Below are 19,044 nucleotides of genomic sequence, written 5' to 3'. Positions count from 1 at the left end.
TAAACAGCGGCAGCAACAAAAATACAACGGGAACACCGTATTGAGGCTTTGTTCTGACCGCTCATTTGGTATGGCGTTTCTTTCAAGCAATTCTCCCGGTTAGCCCGCACTCGGCTCGCTCCCAGAGCCGTGTTAAAGTCTACTTCGCATTCACTCTCTTTTCTCAGCAGACTAAAAGAAAGTTTCATCTTGGGCTCCCTGAAACTTGCATCCTGCACCGCTATTTGCTTTTTCACAAGAGTAGAGAAGAGCGCACCGTTCCCAGCGGCACTGCAGTACGGGGTCAATGCTTGGAGTGAACGGAGCAAGCTACTTTTTCAACTCCTATTGCTAAAAATCCATTTAATATGTAGTCCGCGTATAGAGGACATATCAGATATTAAACTGATAAGAACAGATACTACACTTGATCTTAGCCAAAAGGCCGAGAAGCGACAACTGTCCACTGGTTCACGTCCGAGTGCCCTTCCTGGCACAATGCGCACTTGTCCGCTAACACCCCTGTTCTTTTTATGGCCATAGGTGGCCAGAGTGTCACTTTGCACCTCCGCCCACCTGCTGCACTGAGCACTCTTCAGCCCTTTTAAATGGTATAACTTTGCACTCCCGCACGCTCCAGCAAGCACCATTCAAGCAACAACTTTGCACTCCAGCTTCGAACATCGGCACAGTCGCAACAAGTAAGGCGACTCTACTCAGAGAAGTCACTCTGCACAGTAACAAGATTTCTTTTGCACAGACAGAAAGGGCTTCACCCGCAAAGGTAAAGCCTGCCAAAAATAGAAACAACTCATTAGTGCTGCTCTCCACAGAAGTCTTTAGTAAAAGGCGAAAGACTTGTACGTTATGAAGAGAAACCAGAGTACGATTATCCGTCACTGCGGGAGCAGGGCATCAGGCTAGTTGGCATAGCCACCTTCCCCATGGTGAGCTTTGCTTGGTTGAGACGCTTCCCCCCCCCCCCCCCCCCCCCCCCCCCACCCCCCCACCCCCCCTTGCTCCTCGGCTGACCAAGTAGGAACAATCGGGCCCTATTCGATGGCTGCCTTGTCTTTTACTCTGTGCAAAAGACAAGGCAGCAACAAAAACACCACGGGAACACCGTATTGAGGCTTTGTTCTGACCGCTCATTCGGTGTCGCGTTTCTTTCAAGCAATTCTCCCGGTTAGCCCACACTCGGCTCGCTCCTAGAGCCGTGTTAAAGTCTACTTCGCATTCACTCTCTTTTCTCAGCAGACTCTTGGGATTTTATCTATAAAATGAATTCCTTCACTCAAACTATGTTAAAACTGCTTTGTCCTTCATATTTACCATGTCTAGAAAGATTTAAACAAAAAAAAAAAACAACGTTGTACTTTGCAGTAAAAGAAAGAGCAAATCTAAAGTTTCAGGAATCCGAAAATAAGCTGACTCTCATGAGTTCTTCACGATTTCGGATTTTGCTATAAAATGAATTCCTTCACTCAAACTAAATTAAAACTGCTAAACCGCTAATCTGTTACATGTAAGGCAGATGTCAAATTCACCAAAATAGGATCTAAGGGTATTCGGCCAATCGAGCTGTAGCAGCTTTGGTAAAAGAGTATAAGTTGAAGAGTTTGTGAATAAAGGTGTGCGCACACATAGTGAGCTGTAGGAAAATAGGCAGGGAGCAATGCCGGCTGGGGTATATGTTCTTGTATGTTGTCTGACTGTTTGATTTGAATGTGTTGTGTAAGTGTCCTGTTGAATGTTACATGTTTGGGCTTTGACACGCTTCACTGTGGTTGTTAACTGTGTGGTGTGTCCTGAAATGTTATATGTTTGGGCTGTGTGACATGCTTAATGCTTGTCAGTAGCTACCCACTTATTCATATATAGCAACTGACAACATAAGAAGTCTGGACATACTTTGATAGTAGTTGTAGAAGTATCCTTATTGATAATAGATAAACTAATTCATAGTGATAGAACAGTAGATGAACAGGTGCCTGCACGTCTCACGAAAATAAAATGGGTGTATGATTGCTGACGGCAGAGCAATACTGCCAAACTTATGAGTTCTTGTGGCAAACTTGATTCAGTGTCTTGACGTGTATACGCTGTTTCGCTGACTTGATTGTCACAAGAAACAAAGTGTGTTTGATAAGATCCGACCATTTTATTACGGGAGGATCAGTATGTATGGATTCTGATGTGACTGATAAACCCATTCGTATCGTAAGCATAATCTAATACGTGAGACAACGCCCTGGCACACAATCAAAAAAAAAAAAGAGAGAGCGGTTTTGTGTCCCCACAGTCCATAATGTAGAAAAGAGAGAAAAAAGCCTTTCTGATTTGGTGTGTGTGCTCACAGTGCAGAGTGTAGAGAAAAGAGAGAAAAGAAAGCCGTTTTGGTGTCACGGGTGTTGTGACTTACACACACACATTTCTGAATTGAGAAAGGAAATTATTTTAGAGGAAGCACTAGAGTTTAGATCCCACATTTGTTGATAGGCATTCATTTATTTCTTCACTTCTGATGAAGTTTCAACAATAAACAACAAACTTTGTATTATGAGAAAGAACCAGACTCATTCTTCAGGAATCCGAAAATAAGCTCTATTTTACGAGTTATGCACGAATTCGGATTCTCCTATAAAACGAATTCCTTAACTCTAACCAAGTTAAGACTGCTTTGTCCTTCATATTTATTCATGTCTAATCAAGTTTCAACGATAAACAACGTTGTACTTTGTAGAATGAGAAAGAACTTCTTCAGCAATAAGCATCTCTCGACATATGACGAAATACAGATTTTGCTATAAAATTAATTCCTTCTATCAGCCTGACTTAAAACTGTTTGTCCTCCTTATTTATCCACTTCAAATCAAGTTTCAACAATTAAAAAAATGTTGTAGTTTGAGAAAAAACAACTTAATCTTAAGCAATCAGTAGGGTAAGAAAGGGTAAGAAAAGGTGCAAATGCCAACCATACATCACTAAAAGGTGGAGCGGAAGTATTCGGCTGCAAGTAGGTGCGAATGCCTGACAATGTATGATCAAAAGAGGGAGCGGAGGTTTTCGGCTGCAAGGTCTGAATGTCCAACCATAATTTGTAAAAACCGGGGAAGAAAAGGCTCGAAAGCCCGACTATACACCATCAAAAGCGGGAGCGGAGGTGTTCGGCTGCAAGTAGGTGTGAATGTTCGACCATAATTTGTAAAAAGCGGGTAAGAAAAGGTTCGAATGCCCGACTATATATTAACCAAAGCAGGAGGAGAGGTCTTCGGATAAGAGTGGGTGAGAATTTACAACCATAATCTATAAAATGCGGTGAAAAAAAAGGTGTGAATACCCCATAGAACACTAAAAGGTAGAGCGGAAGTGTTCGGCTGCAAGAAGGTGTGAATGTCTGACCATAGTTTGTAAAAAGCTGGTAAGAAAAGGTTCGAATGCCCGAACATACACCATCAAAGGAGGGAGCGGAGGTGTTCCGCTGTAAGAAGGTGTGAATGTCCGACCATAGTTGGCAAAAAGCAGGTAAGAAAAGGTTAAAATACCCGATTGTACACAATCAATAGCGGGAGCAGAGTTGTTCCGCTACTAAAAGGTGTGAAAGTCCGACCATGGTTTGTAAAAAGCGGGTAAGAAAAGGTGCGAATGCCCGACAATGTATGATCAAAAGAGGGAGCGGAGGTTTTCGGCTGAAACAAGGTCTGAATGTCCATCCATATTTTGTAAAAATCTGGGAAGAAAAGGCTCGAAAGCCCGACTATACACCATCAACAGCTGGAGCGGAGGTGTTCAGCTGCAAGAAGGTCTGAATGTCCATCAATAATTGCTAGAAAACATGGAAGAGAATTTTCGAATATCAAACCGCACATGATCATAAGCGGGAGAGGAGGTGTTAAAATGCAAAAAGGTGTGAATGTCCACCCATAATTACTGCAAAATGGGTAAGAAAAGGTACGAATGCGCAACCATACATCATCAAAAGCAGGAGTGGATGTGTTCGGCTACAAGAAGGTTTTAATGTCCGACCACAGTTTGTAAAAAGCGGGTAAGAAAAGGTTCAAATGCCCGAACATACACCATCAAAAGAGGGAGCGGAGGTGTTCCACTGTAAGAAGGTGTGAATGTCTGACCATAGTTGGTAAAAAGCGGGTAAGAAAAGGTGAAAATACCCGACTGTACACAATCAATAGCGGGAGCGGAGTTGTTCGGCTGCAAGAAGGTCTGAATATCCAACAATAATTTTGTAAAAACCGGGGAAGAAAAGGCTCGAAAGCCTGACTATACATCATCAAAAGCGGGAGCGGAGGTGTTCAGCTGCAAGAAGGTCTGAATGTCCATCAATAATTGCTAGAAAACATGAAAGAAAATTTTCGAATATCAAACCACACATCATCATAAGCGGGAGAGGAGGTGTTCAGCTGCAAGAAGGTGTGAATGTCCGACCATAGTTTGTAAAAAATGGGTAAGAAAAGGTGCGAATGCTCAACCATACATCATCAAAAGCAGGAGTGGATGTGTTCGGCTAAAAGAAGGTTTGAATGTCCGACCATAGTTCGTAAAATGCGGGTAAGAAAAGGTTCGAATGCCCGAACATACACCATCAAAAGAGGGAGCGGAGGTGTTCCGCTGTAAGACGGTGTGAATGTCCAACAATAGTTGGTAAAAAGCGGGTAAGAAAAGGTTAAAATACCCGACTGTACACAATCAATAGCGGGAGCGGAGTTGTTCGGCTACAAGAAGTTGTGAAAGTCCGACCATGGTTTGTAAAAAGCGGGTAAGAAAAGGTTCGAATGCCCGAATATATACCATCAAAAGCGGAAGCGGAGGTGTTCGGCTGCAAGAAGGTGTGAACGTCCGACCAAAGTTTGTAAAAAGCAGTGAAGAAAAGTTTCGAATATCCAACCAAACATAATCAAAAGCGGGAGCAGAGCTGTTCGACTGCAAGTAGGTGTGAATGTCAGATCATAATTTGCAAAAAGCTGATGAGAAAGGGTGAGAATGCCCGACTATACACCATCAAATGCGGGAGCGGAAGTGTTCGGCTGTGAGTAGGTGTGAATGTCAAACCATAATTGCTGAAAAATGTGTTAGAAAAGACTAGAATGCCGGACCATACATCATCAAAAGCGGGAAAAGTGGTGTTCGGCTGCAAGTAGGTGTGTATGTCCACCCATAATTACTGAAAAGCGGGCAACAAGTAGGTTTGAATACCCATCATCAAAAGCAGGAGTGGATGTGTTCGGCTACAAGAAGGTTTGAATGTCTCACCATAGTTTGTAAAAAGCGGGTAAGAAAAGGTTCGAATATCTAACCAAACATAAGAATGATTCTTTTCCGCTGTAGATTGCCCGACTATAGACCATCAAATGCGGGAGCGGAGGTGTTCGGCTTTGAGTAGGTGTGAATGTCCGACCATAATTGCTGAAGAATGTGTTAGAAAAGGTAAGAATGCTGGACCATACATCATCAAAAGCGGTAGAGGTGGTGTTCGGCTGCAAAAAGGTGTGACTGTTCGACTAAAGTTTGTAAAAAGTGGGTAAGACAAGGTGCGAATGCCTGACAATGTATGATCAAAAGCGGGAGCGGAGGTGTTCAGCTGCAAGAAGGTCTACATGTCCATCAATAATTGCTAGAAAACATGAAAGAAACTTTTCGAAAATCAAACCGCACATGATCATAAGTGGGATAGGAGGTGTTCAGCTGCAAGGTGTGAATGTCCACCCATAATTCCTGAAAAATGGGCAAAGAAAAGGTGTGAATGCCCAACCATACATCATCAAAAGCAGGAGTGGAAGTGTTCGGCTACAAGAAGGTGTGAACGTCCAACCAAAATATGTAAAAAGCAGTTAAGAAAAGGTTCGAATATCCAACCAAACATAATCAAAAGCGGGAGCAGAGCTGTTCGACTGCAAGTAGGTGTGAATGTCAGATCATAATTTGCAAAAAGCTGATGAGAAAGGGTGAGAATGCCCGACTATACATCATCAAATGCGGGAGCGGAGTTTTTCGGCTGTGAGTAGGTGTGAATCTCCGACCATAATTGCTGAAAAATGTGTTAGAAAAGGTAAAAATGCCGGTCCATACATCATCAAAAGCGAGAGAGGTTGTGTTCGGCTGCAAGTAGGTGTGAATGTCCAGCCATAATTACTCACAAACGGGTAAGAAAAGGTAGTATTGCCAGACCATATATGATCAAAACAGGGAGCGGAGGTGGTTCAGCTGCAAGAAGGTTTGAATGTCCGACTAAAGTTCAAATATATTAACAAAAGCGGGAGGAGAAGTCTTCGGATGAAAGTGGTTGAAAATTTCCAACCATAATGTATAAAATGCGGTGAAAAAAAAGGTGTGATAGAACACTAAAAGGTGGAGCGGAAGTGTTCGGCTGCAAGAAGGTGTGAATGTCCGACTATATTTGGTGAAAAGCAGGTGAAGCAAGGTCTGAATGCCCAACCTTACATCATCAAAAGCAAGATCAGAGTTGTTTGGCTGCAAGAAGGCCATAGTTTGCCAAAAGCGGGTAAGGTGCGAATGTCCGACTAAATATCAACAAAATTTGGGGCGGAGGTTTTCGGATGCAAGTGGGTGTGAATATCCCACCGTACAAGTATGGTGGAGAGGAAGCTGTGAATAGCCGACCATAGTTTGGAAAAAGCGGGTAAGAAAAGGTTTGAATGCCCGAACATACACCATCAAAAGAGGGAGCGGAGGTGTTCCGCTGTACGAAGGTGTGAATGTCCGACCATACTTGGTAAAAAGCGGGTAAGAAAAGGTTAAAATACCCGACTGTACACAATCAATAGCGGGAGCGGATGTGTTCGGCTACAAGAAGGTGTGACAGTCCGACCATGGTTTGTAAAAAGCGGGTAAGAAAAGGTGCGAATGTCCGACAATGTATGATCAAAAGAGAGAGCGGAGGTTTTCGGATACACGAAGGTTTGAATGTCCTACCATAGTTTGTAAATAGCGGGTAAGAAAAGGTTCAAATGCCCGACTATACACCATAAAAAGCGGGAGCGGAGGTGTTCCGCTGTAAGACGGTGTGAATGTCCGACCATAGTTGGTAAAAAGCGGGTAAGAAAAGGTTAAAATACCCGACTGTACACAATCAATAGCGGGAGCGGAGTTGTTCGGCTACAAGAAGGTGTGAAAGTCCGACCATGGTTTGTAAAAAGCAGTTAAGAAAAGGTTCGAATATCCAACCAAACATAATCAAAAGCGGGAGCAGAGCTGTTCGACTGCAAGTAGGTGTGAATGTCCAGCCATAATTACTCACAAACGGGGGAAGAAAAGGTAGTATTGCCAGACCATACATGATCAAAACAGGGAGCGGAGGTTCAGCTGCAATGTGTGAATGTCTGACTATAGTTTGTAAAAAGTGGGTAAGACAAGGTGCGAATGCCCAACAATGTATGATCAAAAGAGAGAGCGGAGGTGTTCGGCTGCAAGGTCTGAATGTCCAACCATAATTTGTAAAAACCGGGTAAGAAAAGGCTTGAAAGCCCGACTATACATCATCAAAAGCGGGAGCGGAGGTGTTCAGCTGCAAGAAGGTGTGAATGTTCGACTAAAGTTTGTAAAAAGCTGGTAAGACAAGGAGTGATGTCCCGACATTGTATGATCAAAAGCGGGAGCGGAGGTGTCCAGCTGTGAGTAGGTGTGAATGTCCGACCATAATTGCTGAAAAATGTGTTAGAAAAGGTAAGAATACTGGACCATACATCATCAAAAGCGGGAGAGGTGGTGTTCGGCTGCAAGAAGGTGTGAAAGTCCGACAATGGTTTGTAAAAAGCGGGTAAAAAAAGGTTCGAATGCCCGAATATACATCATCAAAAGCGGAAGCGGAGGTGTTCGGATGCAAGAAGGTGTGAACGTCCGACCAAAGTTTGTAAAAAGCAGTGAAAAGCGAGAAAAAGCATTTCGTGAGTTCTGCATGATTTGGGATTTTGCTTATAAAATGCATTACTTCACTCAAACTATGTTAAAACTGATTTGTCCTTCATATTTACTATGTCTAGAAATACTTAAACAAAAAAACAACGTTGTACTTTGCAGTAAAAGAAAGAGCAAATCTAAAGTTTCAGGAATCCGAGTATAAGCCTGCTTTCATGAGTTCTGCACGATTTCGGATTTTGCTATAAAATGAATTGCTTTGCTCAAACCAAGTTAAAACTGCTTTGTCCTTCCATATTCATCAATGTCTAGATCGACTTCAACAAAGAAAAACATTGGACTTTGCAGTAGAAGAAGTTGAAATCCATCTACACATTGATAAATATGAAGGACAAAGCAGTTCCCACTTGCCCTTAAGAAAATAAGCTTATTCTCGGATTCCTGATCCTTCAGTGTTGCTCTTTCTTCTACTGCAAAATACAATGTTGTTCTTTGTTGAAGTCGATCTAGACATTGATAAATATGAAGGAAAAAGCAGTTTTAACTTGGTTTGAGTGAATGAATTCATTTTATACATAAAATCCGAAATCGTGCAGAACTCATGAAAATAAGCTTATTCTCGGATTCCTAAAACTTTTGATTGGCTCTTTCTTTTACTGCAAAGTACAACGTTGTTTTTTTGTTTAAATCTATCGAGACATTGATAAATATGAAGGTAAAAGCCGTTTTAACATAGTTTGAGTGAAGGAATTAATTTTATAGATAAAATCCCAAATCATGCAGAACTCCTCAAAAGGGAGGTATGGCTTAATCACAAGTGTGGCTCTTTCTCATTCAGGGTAATATGAGGAAGTTTATGCTTGAAATATATGTAGAAATGGGTACATATGAAGGACAAAGCAGTGTTAACTTAGTTTGCGTGAAGAAATTCATTTTATACATAAAATCCGAAATCGTGCAGAACTCATGAAAATAAGCTTATTCTCGGATTCCTTAAACTTTTGATTTGCACTTTCTTTTACTGCAAAACACAACGTTGTTTTTTGTTGAAATCTATCTAGACACTGATAAATACCAGCCGAAACTCTGCTGCCGCTTTTGATAATTTATGGTTGGGCATTCTTACCTTTTCTTACCCACTTTTTACAAATTATGATCTTACATTCACACCTACTTGCAGTCGAACACCTTCTCATCCACTTATGATCATGTGCGGTTGGGCTTTCGCACCTTTTCTTACCCATTTTTCAGTAATTATGGCTTGGACATTCAGACCTTCTTGCAGCCGAAAACCTCCGCTCCTCTTTTGATCATACATTGTCGGGCATTCACACCTTGTCTTACCCGCTTTTTACAAACTTTAGTCGGACATTCAAACCTTCTTGCAGCTGAACCACCTCCGCTCCCTGTTTTGATCATATATGGTCTGGCAATAGTACCTTTTCTTACCCGTTTGTGAGTAATTATGGCTGGACATTCACACCTTCTAGCAGCCGAACACAACCTCTCCCGCTTTTGATGATATATGGTCCGGCATTCTTACCTTTTCTAACACATTTTTCAGCAATTATGGTCGGACATTCACACCTACTCACAGACGAACACCTCCGCTCCCACATTTGATAGTGTATAGTCGGGCATTCTCACCCTTTCTCATCAGCTTTTTGCAAATTATGATCTGATATTCACACCTACTTGCAGTCGAACAGCTCTGCTCCCGCTTTTGATTATGTTTGGTTGGATATTCGAACATTTTCTTAATGCTTTTTACAAACTTTGGTCGGACATTCACACCGTCTTGCAGCCGAACACCTCCGCTTCCGCTTTTGATGGTGTATAGTCGGGCATTCAAACCTTTTCTTACCCATTTTTCAGTAATTATTGGTCGGACATTCAGACCTTCTTGCACCTGAACACCTCTGCTCCCGCTTTTGATGGTGTATAGTCGGGCTTTCGAGCCTTTTCTTCCCCGATTTTTACAAATTATGGTTGGACATTCAGACCTTGCAGCCGAAAACCTCCGCTCCCTCTTTTGATCATACATTGTCGGGCATTCGCCCCTTGTCTTACACGGTTTTTACAAACTTTAGTCAGACATTCACACCTTGCAGCTGAACCACCTCCATTCCCTGTTTTGATCATGTGTGGTCTGGAAATACTACCTTTTCTTCCCCCGTTTGTGAGTAATTATGGCTGGACATTCACACCTACTTGCAGCCGAAAAAACCACCTCTCCCGCTTTTGATGATGTATTGTCCGGCATTCTAGTCTTTTCTATCACATTTTTCAGCAATTATGATCTGACATTCACACCTACTTGCAGTCGAACAGCTCTGCTCCCGCTTTTGATTATGTTCGGTTGGATATTCAAACCTTTTCTTAACTGCTTTTTACAAACTTTGGTCGGACGTTCACACCTTCTTGCAGCCGAACACCCCCGCTTCCGCTTTTGATGGTATATATTCGGGTATTCGAACCTTCTCTTACCCGCTTTTTACAAACCGTGGTTGGACTTTCATACCTTCTTGTAGCTGAACAACTCCACTCCTGCTTTTGATGATTTATGGTTGGACATTCGCATCTTTTCCTACCCATTTTTCAGTAATTATGGGTGGATATTTACATCTTCTTGCAGCTGAACACCTCCTCTCCCGCTAATGATCATGTAAGGTTTGATATTCGAAAATTTTATTTCATGTTTTAAAGCAATTATTAATGGACATTCACACCCACTTGCATCCGAAGACCTCTGCCCCAAATTTTGTTGATATTTAGTCGGACATTCGCACCTTACCCACTTTTGGCAAACTATGGCCTTCTTGCAGCCAAACACCTCTGATCTCGCTTTTGATGATGTAAGGTTGGGCATTCAGACCTTGCTTCACCTGCTTTTCACCAAATATAGTCGGACATTCACACCTTCTTGCAGCCGAACACTTCCGCTCCACCTTTTAGTGTTCTATCACACCTTTTTTTCACCGCATTTTATACATTATGGTCGGAAATTTTCAACCACTCTCATCCGAAGACCTCTCCTCCCGCTTTCTTTAATATATTTGAACTTTAGTCGGACATTCAAACCTTCTTGCAGCTGAACCACCTCCGCTCCCTGTTTTGATCATATATGGTCTGGCAATACTACCTTTTCTTACCCGTTTGTGAGTAATTATTGCTGGACATTCACACCTACTTGCAGCCGAACACAACCTCTCTCGCTTTTGATGATGTATGGACCGGCATTTTTACCTTTTCTAACACATTTTTCAGCAATTATGGTCGGAGATTCACACCTACTCACAGCCGAACAACTCCGCTCCCGCATTTGATGATGTATAGTCGGGCATTCTCACCCTTTCTCATCAGCTTTTCGCAAATTATGATCTGACATTCACACCTACTTGCAGACGAAAAGCTCTGCTCCCGCTTTTGATTATGTTTGGTTGGATATTCGAACCTTTTCTTAACTGCTTTTTACATATTTTGGTTGGACATTCACACCTTCTTGTAGCCGAACACTTCCACTCCTGCTTTTGATGATGTATGGTTGGGCATTCACACCTTTTTTTTGCCCATTTTTCAGGAATTATTGGTGGACATTCACACCTTGCAGCTGAACACCTCCTATCCCACTTATGATCATGTGCGGTTTGATTTTCGAAAAGTTTCTTTCATGTTTTCTAGCAATTATTGATGGACATGTAGACCTTCTTGCAGCTGAACACCTCCGCTCCCGCTTTTGATCATACATTGTCAGGCATTCGCACCTTGTCTTACCCACTTTTTACAAACTTTAGTCGAACAGTCACACCTACTTGCAGCCGAACACAACCTCTCTCGCTTTTGATGATGTATGGACCGGCATTCTTACCTTTTCTAACACATTTTTCAGCAATTATGGTCGGAGATTCACACCTACTCACAGCCGAACAACTCCGCTCCCGCATTTGATGGTGTATAGTCGGGCATTCTCACCCTTTCTCATCAGCTTTTTGCAAATTATGATCTGACATTCACACCTACTTGCAGTCGAACAGCTCTGCTCCCGCTTTTGATTATGTTTGGTTGGATATTCGAACCTTTTCTTAACTGCTTTTTACAAACTTTGGTTGGACGTTCACACCTTCTTGTAGCCGAACACTTCCACTCCTGCTTTTGATGATGTATGGTTGGGCATTCCTACCTTTTTTTTACCCATTTTTCAGGTATTATGGGTTGACATTCACACTTTCTTGCAGCTGAACACCTCCTCTCCCATTTATGATCATGTGTGGTTTGATTTTCGAAAATTTTCTTTCATGTTTTCTAGCAATTATTGATGGACATTTAGACCTTCTTGCATCTGAACACCACCTCTCCCGATTTTGATGATGTATGGACCGGCATTTTTACCTTTTCTAACACATTTTTCAGCAATTATGGTTGGAGATTCACACCTACTCACAGCCGAATAACTCCGCTACCGCATTTGATGGTGTATAGTCGGGCATTCTCACCCTTTCTCATCAGCTTTTTGCAAATTATGATCTGACATTCACACCTACTTCCAGTCGAACAGCTCTGCTCCCGCTTTTGATTATGTTTGGTTAGATATTCGAACCTTTTCTTAACTGCTTTTTACAAACTTTGGTCGGACGTTCACAATATCTTGCAGCCGAACACCTCCGCTTCCGCTTATGATCATGTGCGGTTGGGCTTTCGCACCTTTTCTTACCCATTTTTCAGTAATTATGGGTGGACATTCAGACCTTCTTGCAGCCGAAAACCTCCGCTCCCTCTTTTGATCATACATTGTCGGGCATTCGCACCTTTTCTTACCCGCTTTTTACAATTCATGGTCGGACTTTCACACCTTTTAGTAGCGGAACAACTCTGCTCCCGCTATTGATTGTGTACAATAGGGTATTTTAACCTTTTCTTACCTGCTTTTTGCCAATTATGGTTGGACATTCACACCTTCTTACAGCGGAACACCTCCGCTCCCTCCTTTGATGGTGTATGTTTGGGCATTCGAACCTTTTCTTACCCGCTTTTTACCAACTATGGTCAGACATTCAAACCTTCTTGTAGCCGAACACATCCACTCCTGCTTTTGATGATGGGTATTCAAACCTACTTGTTGCCCGCTTTTCATTAATTATGGGTGGACATACACACCTCGTCGCAGCCAAACACCTCCGCTCCCTGTTAGGATCATGTATGGTTGGGCATTCGTACCTTTTCTTACCCATTTTGCAGTAATTATGGGTGGACATTCACACCTTCTTGCATTTGAACACCTCCTCTGCCGCTTATGATCATGTGCGGTTTGATATTCGAAAATTCTCTTCCATGTTTTCTAGCAATTATTGATGGACATTCAGACCTTCTTGCAGCTGAACACCTCCGCTCCAGCTGTTGATGGTGTATAGTCGGGCTTTCGAGCCTTTTCTTCCCAGATTTTTACAAAATATGGATGGACATTCAGACCTTGTTTCAGCCGAAAACCTCCGCTCCCTCTTTTGATCATACATTGTCGGGCATTCGCACCTTTTCTTACCCGCTTTTTACAAACCATGGTCGGACTTTCACACCTTTTAGTAGCGGAACAACTCTGCTCCCGCTATTGATTGTGTACAATCGGGTATTTTAACCTTTTCTTACCTGCTTTTTGCCAACTATGGTCGGACATTCACACCTTCTTGCAGCGGAACACCTCCGCTCCCTCCTTTGATGGTGTATGTTAGGGCATTCGAACCTTTTCTTACCCGCTTTTTACAAACTATGGTCAGACATTCACACCTTCTTGCAGCCGAACACTTCCGCTCTACCTTTTAGTGTTCTATGGGGTATTGACACCTTTTTTTTCACCGCATTTTATAGATTATGGTTGTAAATTCTCACCCACTCTTATCCGAAGACCTCTCCTCCTGCTTTGGTTAATATATAGTCGGGCATTCGAACCTTTTCTTACCCGCTTTTTACAAATTATGGTCGAACATTCACACCTACTTGCAGCCGAAAACCTCCGCTCCCACTTTTGATGGTGTATAGTCGGGCTTTCTAGCCTTTTCTTCCCCGGTTTTTACAAATTATGGTTGGACATTCAGACCTTGCAGCCGAAAACCTCCGCTCCCTCTTTTGATCATACATTGTCAGGCATTCGCACCTACTTGCAGCCGAATACTTCCGCTCCACCTTTTAGTGATGTATGGTTGGCATTTGCACCTTTTCTTACCCTTTCTTACCCTACTGATTGCTTAAGATTAAGTTGTTTTTTCTCAAACTACAACATTTTTTTAATTGTTGAAACTTGATTTGAAGTGGATAAATAAGAAGGACAAACAGTTTTAAGTCAGGCTGATAGAAGGAATTAATTTTATAGCAAAATCTGTATTTCGTCATATGTCGAGAGATGCTTATTGCTGAAGAAGTTCTTTCTCATTCTACAAAGTACAACGTTGTTTATCGTTGAAACTTGATTAGACATGAATAAATATGAAGGACAAAGCAGTCTTAACTTGGTTAGAGTTAAGGAATTCGTTTTATAGGAGAATCCGAATTCGTGCATAACTCGTAAAATAGAGCTTATTTTCGGATTCCTGAAGAATGAGTCTGGTTCTTTCTCATAATACAAAGTTTGTTGTTTATTGTTGAAACTTCATCAGAAGTGAAGAAATAAATGAATGCCTATCAACAAATGTGGGATCTAAACTCTAGTGCTTCCTCTAAAATAATTTCCTTTCTCAATTCAGAAATGTGTGTGTCTAAGTCACAACACCCGTGACACAAAAACGGCTTTCTTTTCTCTCTTTTCTCTACACTCTGCACTGTGATGACACACACCAAATCAGAAAGGCTTTTTTCTCTCTTTTCTACATTATGGACTGTGGGGACACAAAACCGCTCTCTCTTTTTTTTTTTGATTGTGTGCCAGGGCGTTGTCTCACGTATTAGATTATGCTTACGATACGAATGGGTTTATCAGTCACATCAGAATCCATACATACTGATCCTCCCGTAATAAAATGGTCGGATCTTATCAAACACACTTTGTTTCTTGTGACAATCAAGTCAGCGAAACAGCGTATACACGTCAAGACACTGAATCAAGTTTGCCACAAGAACTCATAAGTTTGGCAGTATTGCTCTGCCGTCAGCAATCATACACCCATTTTATTTTCGTGAGACATGTGCAGGCACCTGTTCATCTACTGTTCTATCACTATGAATTAGTTTATCTATTATCAATAAGGATACTTCTACAACTACTCTATCAAAGTATGCCCGGACTTCTTACGTTGTCAGTTGCTATATATGAATAAGTGGGTAGCTACTGACAAGCATTAAGCATGTCACACAGCCCAAACATAAAACATTTCAGGACACACCACACAGTTAACAACCACAGTGAAGCGTGTCAAAGCCCAAACATGTAACATTCAACAGGACACTTACACAACACATTCAAATCAAACAGTCAGACAACATACAAGAACATATACCCCAGCCGGCATTGCTCCCTGCCTATTTTCCTACAGCTCACTATGTGTGCGCACACCTTTATTCACAAACTCTTCAACTTATACTCTTTTACCGAAGCTGCTACAGCTCGATTGGCCGAATACCGAATAATCCTAATTCGGTGAATTTGACATCTGCCTTACATGTAACAGATTAGCGGTTTAGCAGTTTTAATTTAGTTTGAGTGAAGGAATTCATTTTATAGCAAAATCCGAAATCGTGAAGAACTCATGAAAGTAAGCTTATTCTCGGATTCCTGAAACTTTAGATTTGCTATTTCTTTTACTGCAAAGTACAACGTTGTTTTTTTTTGTTTAAATCTTTCAAGACATGGTAAATATGAAGGACAAATCAGTTTTAACATAGTTTGAGTGAAGTAATGCATTTTATTGATAAAATCCCAAGAGTCTGCTGAGAAAAGAGAGTGAATGCGAAGTAGACTTTAACACGGCTCTGGGAGCGAGCCGAGTGCGGGCTAACCGGGAGAATTGCTTGAAAGAAACGCGACACCGAATGTGCGGTCAGAACAAAGCCTCAATACGGTTTTCCCGTGGTGTTTTTGTTGCTGCCTTGTCTTTTGCACAGAGTAAAAGACAAGGCAGCCATCGAATAGGGCCCGATTGTTCCTACTTGGTCAGCCGAGGAGCAAGGGGGGGGGGGGGGGGGGAAGCAAGCGTCTCAACCAAGCAAAGCTCACCATGGGGCAGGTGGCTATGCCAACTAGCCTGATGCCCTGCTCCCGCAGTGACGGATAATCGTACTCTGGTTTCTCTTCATAACGTACAAGTCTTTCGCCTTTTACTAAAGACTTCTGTGGAGAGCAGCACTAATGAGTTGTTTATATTTTTGGCAGGCTTTACCTTTGCGGGTGAAGCCCTTTCTGTCTGTGCAAAAGAAATCTTGTTACTGTGCAGAGTGACTTCTCTGAGTAGAGTCGCCTTACTTGTTGCGACTGTGCCGATGTTCGAAGCTGGAGTGCAAAGTTGTTGCTTGAATGGTGCTTGCTGGAGCGTGCGGGAGTGCAAAGTTATACCATTTAAAAGGGCTGAAGAGTGCTCAGTGCAGCAGGCGGGCGGAGGAGCAAAGTGACACTCTGGCCACCTATGGCCATAAAAAGAACAGGGGTGTTAGCGGACAAGTGCGCATTGTGCCAGGAAGGGCCCTCGGACGTGAACCAGTGGACAGTTGTCGCTTCTCGGCCTTTTGGCTAAGATCAAGTGTAGTATCTGTTCTTATCAGTTTAATATCTGATATGTCCTCTATACGAGGACTACATATTAAATGGATTTTTAGCAATAGGAGTTGAAAAAGTAGCTTGCTCCGTTCACTCCAAGCATTGACCCCGTACTGCAGTGCCGCTGGGAACGGTGCGCTCTTCTCTACTCTTGTGAAAAAGCAAACAGCGGTGCAGGATGCAAGTTTCAGGGAGCCCAAGATGAAACTTTCTTTTAGTCTGCTGAGAAAAGAGAGTGAATGCGAAGTAGACTTTAACACGGCTCTGGGAGCGAGCCGAGTGCGGGCTAACCGGGAGAATTGCTTGAAAGAAACGCCATACCAAATGAGCGGTCAGAACAAAGCCTCAATACGGTGTTCCCGTTGTGTTTTTGTTGCTGCCGCTGTTTGCTTTTTCACAAGAGCGCACCTGTTGAGGGGGGGCCTGGGGGGGCCTGGGTGATGGTGGGTCTCAGGCCCGGGCTGCTGCGACTGGTGTGACCGGGTGGTTTGTTTGTTTGTTTTTTGTTGTTGTTTGTTTGTTTTTTGTAGAGGTCCTCCGGAGTGGGGTTGGGTTGAGTGGGGTGGGGCGGGATGGGTACCTTCTGGGGATACAGTAGCTCCCAGAATATGGTCGCTGCAGGCCCCGAGCCTGGTGGACATCAGGCCCTCCTGTCCTGTGTTGGCTCCCTGGTAGCGGGGATGCCTATTGCAGCCAGTCCCTGGCTGCCCCCAGTGTATATCCCCATACCCCTCTCCCTTCTGGCTCCTGTACACAGCACACACTCACACATGAAGGGTTTTGGGGGCGTGTGTGTTCGGTGGGGTGTAGTGGACTCTGCAGTAGTTGCACTCTGCAGTTCCCACCCCTGTTTTAATTACACCTTAGACATTACTACTTATCAAACACACTCACACACACACATTAGGTCTTGGGGGGTGGTTACACTGAGTGGCATCTGGTGGGCGGGGCTCTTTGGGTATGTAGGCTGCCCAGAGGGCCACGCTCCCAGTTCTACAAGTTTGGCTGCCCCTCAATTTTAATTGCTCACTATTAGAAAATATTGAAGAGCCAGAAGGGTGAGGGGAGGGGTCTTCTTCGCACACCCCTGCTTCCTGGTTGCTGCTCGGGGCGGGAGGGGCCAAGAGGATTAATTAATTGTTCTGCTGGTTTGGGGTCTGTGGTGGCTGGGGGGCTGCTGGCCCCCTTGTGTGCCCGCTGCACTACACCCCAGCGGAGTCGAGGGAGGGAGGACGTGTGGATGTATGGGACATGAAAGTGTGTGTGGTAATGATTGGGCCTGGATCTTGGACTTGCTGTCGCCTGGCCTGCCTGTGCTTCTCCCGATGGGGGGGGCGGCGTGGCCTCTCTCCGCTGCTCGCGACTTCACCCACCTGTGGGCACGTCTTGACTCCCAGGGCACTTGGCCAGGGGTGCTGGGGCAGGCGCTGACCCACTGTGTGGCTGTCTGGGGTGCTTGGCCCTCCTGGGTATTGGGTGGGGCCTCTGCCGGGGGGTTTGGGGGCGCTCGGGCTCCTGGGGCCCGGATCCAGTGCACGGCCCATGTCTGGGCGGCTGGGGCCTGGCGACGTCGGTGGGCAGTTGCCCCTGGCTCCCGGAGGGCCTCTGCCCTATGCTTATGGGGGCTCTTTCCGGGGGCTTCCTCTGCAGTCTTCTGGGTGGATGCGTGGTTGCCCCTGCGGTGGGCTTCCTGGGTTCTGTGCTCTGTGGGGGCTGCTGGTGGCCTGGGTCTTGTGGCCCTCTCTGCCTGCTTCTGATTGCTTGGGGGGGCTGTGGATTGTGGCCCTGTACGCTTATACACTCATAACTAAGCACGGTTATCATGTAGGTCCTGTGCCATGGGTGTTGCATGTTCTCACACACACACAACCACATTCATTAGTCCAGTAGCATGGTCGCTAAGCAGTTGATGTATTATCATGTCGTCTCAGGTCATCTATATCCACAGCTGTGTTGTATGCGATGTATGTTCTGTTTTTCTCTTCTTTCCTCTTCTTCTTTCCTTGTCCCCCGGTCCGGTTCAGTTCTATTACATGTCATATATTGTAAACAGAAATAAATAAATGGGCATCAAGGGGAGCTGTACATTTATAAAACTTCCCTTGGCAAAGCAAATCTGTTTGGCATCAAAGGTATTCAGACTACAATTCTGCTGCCATAATGCTGAACACGATAAGGGGAAAAAAAAAAAAAGTAAAGAAGACAGTACTGCCGAAAGCCAGGGACTAGACCTGTTCGAAGTTCTGTACTTTTTAAAAGGGAGCCAACACAGGACAGGAGGTCTTGATGTCCACCAGGCTCGGGGCCTGCAGCGACCATATTCTGGGAGCTACTGTACCCCCAGAAGGTACCCATCCCGCCCCACCCCACTCAACCCAACCCCACTCCGGAGGACCTCTACAAAAAACAAACAAACAACAACAAAAAACAAACAAACAAAC

At 43.8% G+C, this 19,044-nt stretch overlaps 4 non-coding genes across 4 annotated transcripts; 2 read left to right on the top strand and 2 right to left on the bottom strand.

Moving 5' to 3' along the window:
- Nucleotides 1–245: 245 nt before the first annotated feature.
- LOC140320481 (U2 spliceosomal RNA) lies at nt 246–436 on the bottom strand. Its single transcript, XR_011918327.1, has one exon. It is a non-coding gene; the product is annotated as a U2 spliceosomal RNA (small nuclear RNA).
- A 316-nt stretch (nt 437–752) lies between these two features.
- Nucleotides 753–866, bottom strand: LOC140265802 (U5 spliceosomal RNA). The gene has a single exon (XR_011906493.1). It is a non-coding gene; the product is annotated as a U5 spliceosomal RNA (small nuclear RNA).
- Nucleotides 867–16,126: 15,260 nt separating this feature from the next.
- Nucleotides 16,127–16,240, top strand: LOC140265771 (U5 spliceosomal RNA). The gene has a single exon (XR_011906465.1). It is a non-coding gene; the product is annotated as a U5 spliceosomal RNA (small nuclear RNA).
- Nucleotides 16,241–16,556: 316 nt separating this feature from the next.
- On the top strand, nt 16,557–16,747 carry LOC140320408 (U2 spliceosomal RNA). The gene has a single exon (XR_011918260.1). It is a non-coding gene; the product is annotated as a U2 spliceosomal RNA (small nuclear RNA).
- Nucleotides 16,748–19,044: the final 2,297 nt, after the last annotated feature.

This window comes from Leuresthes tenuis, unplaced genomic scaffold, assembly GCF_036924035.1.
Source record: "Leuresthes tenuis unplaced genomic scaffold, fLeuTen1.0.hap1 SCAF_12, whole genome shotgun sequence".
Classification (NCBI taxonomy): Eukaryota; Metazoa; Chordata; class Actinopteri; order Atheriniformes; family Atherinopsidae; genus Leuresthes; species Leuresthes tenuis.
Note: the sequence above shows the minus strand (reverse complement) of the source record. Positions and strands in the feature narration are given on the sequence as shown.